The sequence below is a fragment of the Chiloscyllium punctatum genome, chromosome 42 (genome assembly GCF_047496795.1).
Source record: "Chiloscyllium punctatum isolate Juve2018m chromosome 42, sChiPun1.3, whole genome shotgun sequence".
Lineage (NCBI taxonomy): Eukaryota > Metazoa > Chordata > Chondrichthyes > Orectolobiformes > Hemiscylliidae > Chiloscyllium > Chiloscyllium punctatum.
In genome coordinates, this window is record NC_092780.1 from 38,251,898 (window position 1) to 38,261,366 (window position 9,469).

Genomic DNA, 9,469 nt, shown 5'->3' on the forward strand with positions numbered 1-9,469 from the left:
CATTTGACCAAGAATGGCACCAAGGAGTCTCTGTAAAATTGGAGTCAATGGGAATTAAAAGGAAAATTCTCTACTGGTTGGAGTCGTACCTGACACAAATGAAGATGGTTGTGGTTGTTGGAGTTCAATCATCTCAACTTAGGGCATCACTGTTGGTACTCCTCAGGGTTGTGGCCTGACCAAACCATCTTCAGCTGTTTCATCAATGACATTCCCTCAATCATAAGATCAGAATGGGAATGGTTACACAATTTTCAGTATGATTTGCTACTCTTCAGGTACATAACTGAACTGGGTCCTAATGTAACTAGACTTAGACAACATTCAGGCTTAGGTTATTGAGGGGCAGGTAAAATTTCTGCCACAAAAGTGCCAAGCAATGACTATCTCCAACAAGAGGCGAACTAATCATTACCATTTGATGTTCAGTTGCATTACTGTTGATGAATCCTTCATTATTAACAGACTGGGAGTTATTGTTGTACAGAAGTGAACAGTGACATAAACACTGTGTTCGCAACATCAGGTTAGAGGCTCAGAATTCTGCAGTCAGTAACTTAAGTCCTGTCTTTCCAGTGCCCATTCACCCACGATACAGGAATACGTTGAAATACTGTCCACATCTTTTGTTGGATGAAGCTCCAATCACTCTCAACACCATTTAGGACAAAGCAGTCTGCTTGTATGGCATGACAACCACAACTTTCAAAATTCTCTCCCATCACCACTGATGCACAGTAGCAATAACACATGCAGAACCTTACAAACCCGTGACCATTCCTACCTGGACAGAAGATGCAGACACGACCTGCAAGTTCCTCTCCAAGTTACTCATCAACCTGACTTCGAAATATAATGCCATTCCTTTACTGTCTCAGGGTCAAAGTCATGGAACTTTCTTCTGAACATCATTGTGGTCACCTTTACTAACAAGGATTGCAGCAGTTCGATAAGGCAACTCCCCTTCAACCTTCTGAGCAATTAAGGATAGATAATAAATGCTGTTCTAGGCCAAAGATGTCAACAACTCATCACTGAGAAAGAAAAACATCTGTTGCAGGACATAAGAATCATAAGAGTCACCAGAACAAACATAGAAGAGAGAAGATTCTGGTATTCAGTGTTCATTTAGCCAATTGTTTTCATTAATTATAATTGCTGACATGCAATACAATATCAGTCAATGAATGATTAAACTGGAGAATATTTTCTGTTTAAAATTCTCCAACTCAAGCACATTTAGTACATTTTTTTGCAAGCTTTGTGCATATTTCCTGGTCAGTAGTGACTATCCTGTTTATATCCAGGAAATATGCCATTAATTGGAAAACAAATTTACTGAATGTGCTTGAGTTGGAGAATATAAAACAAATACAACTTTATAACCAATACCAATTTTTTCTATTATTATGATGACAGTCTGCAGCACTTCCTATCATGAGATTACATCATATCAAACATACAGTTTAAACTGTGCAATACTGCAGAATCCATGCCAATTATATAGAAGGGAAGGGGAACATGTTGAATCCTAGATATCAGCATATATTTCCCCATGCTGAGGCAATGTAGTAAAGTTAGAATTGCCTCATTGAAAGCACCCTTATTAGTTACTTGATATATCTAACTCACCTGCTCAAAGATGCTATTACACACCTCTGGAATAGGTAGGATTTGAACCCAAGTCTCCTAGATTAGAGGTAGGGACTCTAACACTGCATCATTTGCAAGATTCAACACACCTGAAAGATTTGGCGACACTTTGAGGAATTACCAGGTAGCTATCTCCAGGCCAACACTTATCTGTTAATCAGCATTACTAAAGATCAATGGTCTGGCCCTTGGTCATGTGGCTGTTTATGGGGCATTCACGTGCACAAACTTGTTAGTACATTTTCTTGTAACAACAACTATGCTTAATAACGATTCTTTGGCTGGGGAGTTGTTTTGGAACATCCTGAGGTCAGGAAAGTCCTGTACAGATGCCAGTTTACTTCCTTCCTCTGGTAGACAAGATAAATGAAGACAGTGTAACCATAAAAATCAACTTTTCCTGTAGGGTACCCCTAACTGACACCTCCACTCCCTCCACCCCCGCCCCACCACCGATCTATTTTGCATGTCCAGTGGACAGGGGACGAGGCAATACTTTATTCATGACCCAAGTCACTGCTTCCCTGAAGGCTTTTCATAAAATAGGAAATAACCTTTCAAGCAGGACTGTAGCCTGCGCAATGTATTGACTCAGCTCCTCTTTCATCTCTCAATTGCTTTTCATGCAGTCAGTTGAGAAAGGTTGCATTATCAATCAATTATCAAGGGTACTGACTAGAGGGAGAAAGTGCTTAGAAAACATTTACACATTTACTTTATTTCCTTATTCCTCTTTTCTCCATCATTGTCTTCTCACCAGTCGGTGCAGCCACGAGACTCCCTAAATTCATGATTCCATCATCTTCAGACTCATGTGTGCCTCGGTCAGCCTCCCACTTTCCATAAACTTGAACTGATGGAAATCTCCACTGTTTGTATCCTAATTCATACCAGGACCTGTTCACCCAATGCTGTGCTCACTGGTCTACACTGACTTCTGGTGTTTGCCCCTCCCTATCTCCTTCAGCTCCACACCTCTCCGAGAACACTGTGAACTCTGTAACTCAGTTTTATATACCCCCATCCCTTGCAGCCCACCACTGGTAGCTGTGTTTTCATCACTTTTGGCCTTAGTTTCTACAGTGCTCTTTTTAACTGTCTTTTCAACTCATTTAAGACATCCTTTCTTTAGTTCTTTGGCCTACATTTCATCAGCTGCCCCAATATTTGACTCAATGTCAACTTTTATTATCATCAAATGCATTGAGACATACTCCTATATAATGGTGCTATATAAATGCAAGTTGTTGTTGCCTCACTTAAGTGGTTTGTGTAAGCCAGGATAGTAAGTGTCAGGAATTGTCTCAAGTGGTTGATGGGTGTAATCACAGTTAGTCTGACCTTGCCCTCACCAGCATTATGCAGACATGCTGTCCAACAGAGGTCACTAGATAATAATCAGATACAGAAAAATGTCACTCAGCGTATCATATGAGTCACTACTGAAGTGATGCTTCTTCTAATATAGATAGAGGTTAGCAACCCATTTGAGTTCTGTAAGATCCCACTAACAATTTAAATATACGTTGTTATATTTTGAAAAATTAGTTTTTGGAAGAGCAGAAAGTAATTTTCATACTTCAGCTGTGGAAGAATTATTGCTGTAAAGTGCAATCTGTAAAATGTATAAAGATAGGCCAACAGCAAAAAAACAGTAAAAAAAAACACTTTATTTTGCATTATGAATTCCCACTGGAGTCACTGGAGAAAACTTGCATTTCTAAAGCAATCCATAAACTCTTGTGTTCCTGTGAGGTACAGCGTTAATGGGTTAATGATCTGTGGTGCACTAACATGGTGAGAGAGTTAATTTTACACTGATTACCTTTAATAAAATAACTATTTCCAGATCTTTCAAATAATCACCATTGACTAGCCAGCCACACTGCTGTCCAAATACAAAAAAAGGATCAGTTTATTATCTATTGTTGAGACAAAGCCTGACTTCAGTAAGGTAGCCTATCCTCAGAACATTTAGAGTTGAAAACAAATCTGGTTCAGTAATGTCTGTTAGGGAAGGAAATCTGCCATCCTTAGTTTGGCCAGTATGTGTCTCCAGACCCACAGCAATGTGGCTGAGTCTGAACATCTGCTCTCTGGATGGACAATAAATCCTGGCCTAGCCAGGGATGCCCACATCTCATGTTTGTGCTGGAGTGTAAAGGTATTTCACCAGTCCCTCTTCCTGGCTGTTCTCCAAAGTTCTATAAATATTATACCTTCAAGAATTTATCCAATTTATTTTTGAAAGTTATTCCTTAAGTTTGATTTCTTTCAGGTAGTGATTCTCGATTATAATAGTTACTGCATAAAATCAATCCCTTTCCTTAAATCTATGTCCTTCAGCTGTTGACCCTTCTGCTACTGCAAGTTGTTTCTCCTTGCAAATCACAAATTGCTTGCTTGCCTTCTCCACTTGTTCTGTGTAATTAATGTTTGAGTGCAGACACCTCCTTGTCTTCCTGCTCATCGCTTTATGTCACACCAGTTACTTTGTATTCCAGATCTTTCAAATAATCTCATTCTTTTACCAAAATGTTTCACCTCATACTCAATTTCAATTACTATGTATCTGTCCATTACATCAAGTCTGTTTCTATCTTCCTGAAATCTGTTATTTTTTATCAGCATTCTTTATTGCATGCACTGGTACCGTTGAATAGAATGGTACCATGGATATATTTTATATTCATTCATTGGGTGTTGAATGTTGCTGGACAAGCCAGTGTAATTATCCATCCCTAATTGGTCTGGAATGGGTAAGGATGAGTTATGTTTTTGAACTGCAGCATACCTTGGGGTGTAGGGACACCTACAGTGCTGTGAAGAAGGGACCTTCAAGTCATCATCCATGAAAACATAGTTCCAAATCAGGATGGCGTGTGACGCACATGGGAAGCTTGCAAGTTGAGGTAGTTCTGTGCACCTGCAACCTATGTCTTTTTGGGTGGTAGAGAGCATGGTTATAGAAGGTGCTGTCGATTTAGCTTTGACGAATTGCTGCAATGCATCTTATAGATGGTACACACTGCTACCACAGCGTATTGGTGATAAAAGGAGTGAATGCTGAAGGTAGTGGATGGAATGCCAATCAAGATGTTTTGTTCTGGATGGTGTTAAGTCTCTTGAATTTTGTTGTGACCCCTCCAGGTAGTGGAGAGTATTCCATCACACTTCTGATTTGTCTCTTGTAGACGGTGGACAGGCTACTCTACTAAAGAGAGTAGAGAAGTTCAGATTGTTTTCTAAAAGCTGTAAAATGTTGGAGGACATGTGATAGAGATGTTGAAAAGCGAAATAACTGCACAGAGGCTAGTATCCTGTCACCAAGTCACCCTTAATTTACATGTGTGCAGTACATGGGCTCTGACAAACTAGCTCAAAGCCAGTCTCCAGACTGAGGAGATCTTCTGAATCTGCTGTTTATCCCTGTCAGCCAGGGTTCCCTGATTGGCCTAGGTTAACAAACCTAATCAAGGATCTCAAGATCAATGCGATCCACCTGGTCCTCGTTCCAATCACTGCAAAAGGTATGAGGGATTTTGATAGAGTAAATGCGAAAAAAAAATTGCTTCTACTGGTAAGAAGGTTAACAGCCATAATTGAAGATAATTTCCAAACATGTAAGAATGAGATGAATTTCTTTCATTTAGTCAGTGGTTATGCTTTGAATGTCATGGAAAAATTGTGGTGCATGTAGATTCATTCACAATTTTCAAAAGAGAATTGATGATATAACTGATAAGGTTAACATGTGTAGGGCTAGGAGAAAGAGGAGATAGTGGGACTAACTGGACTCCACCTGAAAAGAGCCAGCAAAGGTGTGAAAAACCTCTATGCCATACTAGCTGAGTCTAACTACACAATAGCCAGTAACTCATCAGAAGTAAGCCAATCTAAGAAATGGTCTGTAAACCTGAATAGTAAATGCTGAGATACTGAATTTTGCTCATTCTCCCACGCATTACTGAAAGCCAAACATATTATCATGGAGCCACTTTTCAAGATTGACCAAAGCTCCACAGTAGCATTGCTAAAATGTAAGGCCAGGGAATCAGTTAAGAATTTTAAAACCCCTAATACAAGTTTCATCTCAGCTTTCTGGGTGGGCCTTCTGACAAGTAAGTGGTGTTCTCTGACCATAACTGTCAGCAGCATGTTTCGCAAATATTTTGTAATAAAACACAAACTTTGACAGTGCCCAGAGGAGTTGTTTGTATTGTAAATAAAATACCTAAGTCAGAGAAAATGAGAACACATTATTTTGAAGTACAGGTTGAAGATTGTCCATCTAGTTGTTCACATGCTGGCCGAGTCAGTGCTCTAGGGATGTTTTAGTTCCAGTCAGTCTTGTTGTATCCTATTATTTAGTTACAAAACAGGTGTCAACCTTGATTCAATAGTAGAACTATTTTCTGAGTCATAGGCATTGGGTTTAAGTTTCACTGTTGATATCTGAGCACCAGGTCGAGATTGACATTCCAATGCAGTACTAAAGGAAAGCTGGAGGTACTGTGTTTTGGATGACACTTAAACAGAAGTTCTGTCTGCCTCTCTTAAGTGCATGTAAAAGATCTTATTAGACAATTTGGAGTACAGTTCTCCCCAATATTCTATCTCCAATGACCAATATCTGGTCATTTATCTAATTATTGCCTGCGGGAACTTGAAGTACACAAATATTTGCCTTCATTTCTTCATTCATGGAATGTGGGCATTGCAAGTTGTACACTCATTGTACAATTCTAATTACTCTTGACAAGATGCTGGTAAGATATTGTGTTGAAGCAGTCTTTGTGATGTTGATACCATTAGGTGCCACTCTTACTAATGGACATTGAATTTTCCCACCCTGACAGCTTTGTAATTAAAACTGGGAAGACATTCCAGTCTGACTGCCTTTTGGCTGAATTAACAAGACTAATCATATGACTCAGAGCCATTTTTAAAGACACTGTGTTCAGGTTTTATGCCTCAGCTAATGGCAATACTGGGCAAGTGAGATATCAGAAGGCAGGGTTTGTTATGGGGAGGTCATGTCGAACCAACTTGATTGAATTTTTGCAATAGCTGACCAGGTGTGTTGATGAGAGAAATGTTTTTGATGTAATCTACTTGGGCCTCTATGGGATCCAAGGAAATTTGGCAAACTGGATCCATAATTGGCTAATAGAGTAGACAAGAAGAAACTAGTGTCAATGAGGCATTGATTTAGGGTAAAGGCAGAATGTTTAGAGGAGTTTTGAGAAAAAGACTTTAAGAAGTTGGAGAAAAAGACTTTAAGTTGGAACTTACTGCTTGTAAGGGTGTAGAGATAAAAACAATCATAAGATTTAAGTACTTCAATGTGTAGAGATGTACAGCACGACAACAGACCCTTCGGTGCAACTCGTCCTTGCTGACCAGATATCCAAAACTAATCTAGTTCCATTTGCCAGCACTTGGCCTATATCCCTCTAAACCCTTCCAATTTATTTACCCATCCAGATGTCTTTTAAATGTTGTAATTGTACCAGTCTCCACCACTTCCTCTGACAGTTCATTCCATACACACACCACCCTTTGAGTGAGAAAGTTGCCCCTTTGGTCCCTTTTAAGTCTTGCCCCTCTCACCCTAAAACTAAGACCTCTAGTACTGGATTCCCCCCACCTGGGGAAAAGACCTTGTTTATTTACCCTATCCATGCCTCTCATGATTTTATAGACCTCTGTAAGGTCACCCTTCAGCCTCCAACATTCCAGGGAAAACAGTCCCAGTGTATTCAGCCTTTCCCTATTGGTCAAACCCTGGCAACATCCATGTAAATATTTTTTTAACCCTTTCAAGTTTCACAACATCCTTCCCTAAGGAGGGAGACCAGGATTGTACACAATATTCCAAAAGCAGCCTAACCAATGTCCTGTACATCTGCAACATGACCTCCCAACTCATATTCAGTGCTTTGACCAATAAAGGAAAGTATACCAACAGCCTTCTTCACTATCATATCTACCGGCGATTCCACTTTCAGGGAACTATGAACGTGCACTCCAAGGTCTCTTTGTTCAGTAACACTCCCCAGGCCCTTACCTCTAAGTGTGTAAGTCCTGCTTTGATTTGCCTTTCCAAAATGCAGCATCTCACATTTATCTAAATTAAACTCCATCTGCCACTCTTCAGTTCATTGGCCCATCTGATCAAAGTCCCATTGTACTCTGAGGTAACCTTCTTCACTGTCCACTACACTTCAATTTTGGTGTCATCTGCAAATATACTAACTATACCTCTTATGTTCACATCCAAATCATGATGAAGATGGATGGTTATATACTCAGTGCCCTGCTCCCACTTCCGCAATCAGCCTAGATATTTAGATTGATGGAGTTTTTTGTTAAAATGCCCGATTACGTCAAGTCCACAAAAGCAGGACAAATCCAACCCCACCCATTACCTAACTCCAGTCAATCAACGCTCCGTCATCAGCAAAGTCATGGAAGGAAGTAACAACAGTGCTACCAGGCTGTACTCGCTCATCAATAACCTGCTCACTGATGCTGTGGATTCCATCAGAACCATTCAGCTTTTGTCTTCATTTCAGAATTAGTACAACATGGACTAAACAAAGGCAAAGTGAGACTAATTGGCTTTGACTGAATTTAACTTTTCCAAGATTACTGAATTCAGGAATATCCCCTTCCTAAGTATTGAAACTACAACTCTTAAGGAAACAGGCCTGTAAAATACGATTCAAGGAAAACAATTATATTCACATCTATATTTTAAAAAAAGATCACATTAAGGAAAGTTGTAAACTTCAGTACATATTGCATAGAAACATCTAATAGAAATGGACCCTACTCCAATAACATGGCAGCAAAGTAGGATGCTCCAGCCAGAGCTTGTCCACTCCTGCCATTCGTTTTTCTTTTTCCTCCTTCTTTTCCACCCTTCTCTTGGCCTCGAACAGCCAGCCCGAGACTCTGATTCCCAGCCTCCAAAGCAAGGTCACCAGTTCGTGACCCAAAGCCAGGCTGCCAGCTACCAGCGATGCAAAGCAGCAGCAGCAGTCCAGTGTGGAGCATTATGGCAACCGGCGGTCAGACCACATTGAGGCCCCCTGCATTGGTCTGCTGTGAAGAGCCCTTGTAGAGACTAGAGACTTCTTGTTTTTCAAACCCAGTATCTGACCTACTGTGTATAGCTCTAATGTACCTTGATTTTTCTTCATTTCTCTATACTATAACTACAGATTGTACCTAGGTAATTCTGTGCCTAAGATGGCACTGTGTGTTGGTGACATTGTTACACTGTAATTAATCTTGTAATTGAAGAAATTGTACCTAGGTATCTGTGTACCTAAGATGGTGCTGTAAGTGGTGACTTATAAACTTTTCACTGTATTCATTTCAACATATGTGACAATAAAGCTAATTCAATTCAATATAATTCAATTCAATACTGGGAGCTGGTGCTATTTGATGATGTAAATGAAGGTGGTGAATTTAAACATAGGGTAAAATAGTTGAATATTTCTTATAATATTGTATAGCAATTACAGCATAAAAATAAGTCATTCAGCTACTGTCTTTCCTGTGCACAAAATTCCTTCCATTCATCATCCAAATCCATTAATATATCATATTTTATTTTCATCTTTATCTAGCTTCTCTTTAAATGTTAAATGTAGCAACTAATCATTGAGATAATGAGCTTCGCATATTAACCTCTCTGGGTAAAGAATTTTCTCCCAAGTTCCTTATTGTGTTTGTTAATAAAATTATTGCAATGTTAAACATACAGAAAGCCATAGTATCAGAGAAAGAACAGTGTAAATCA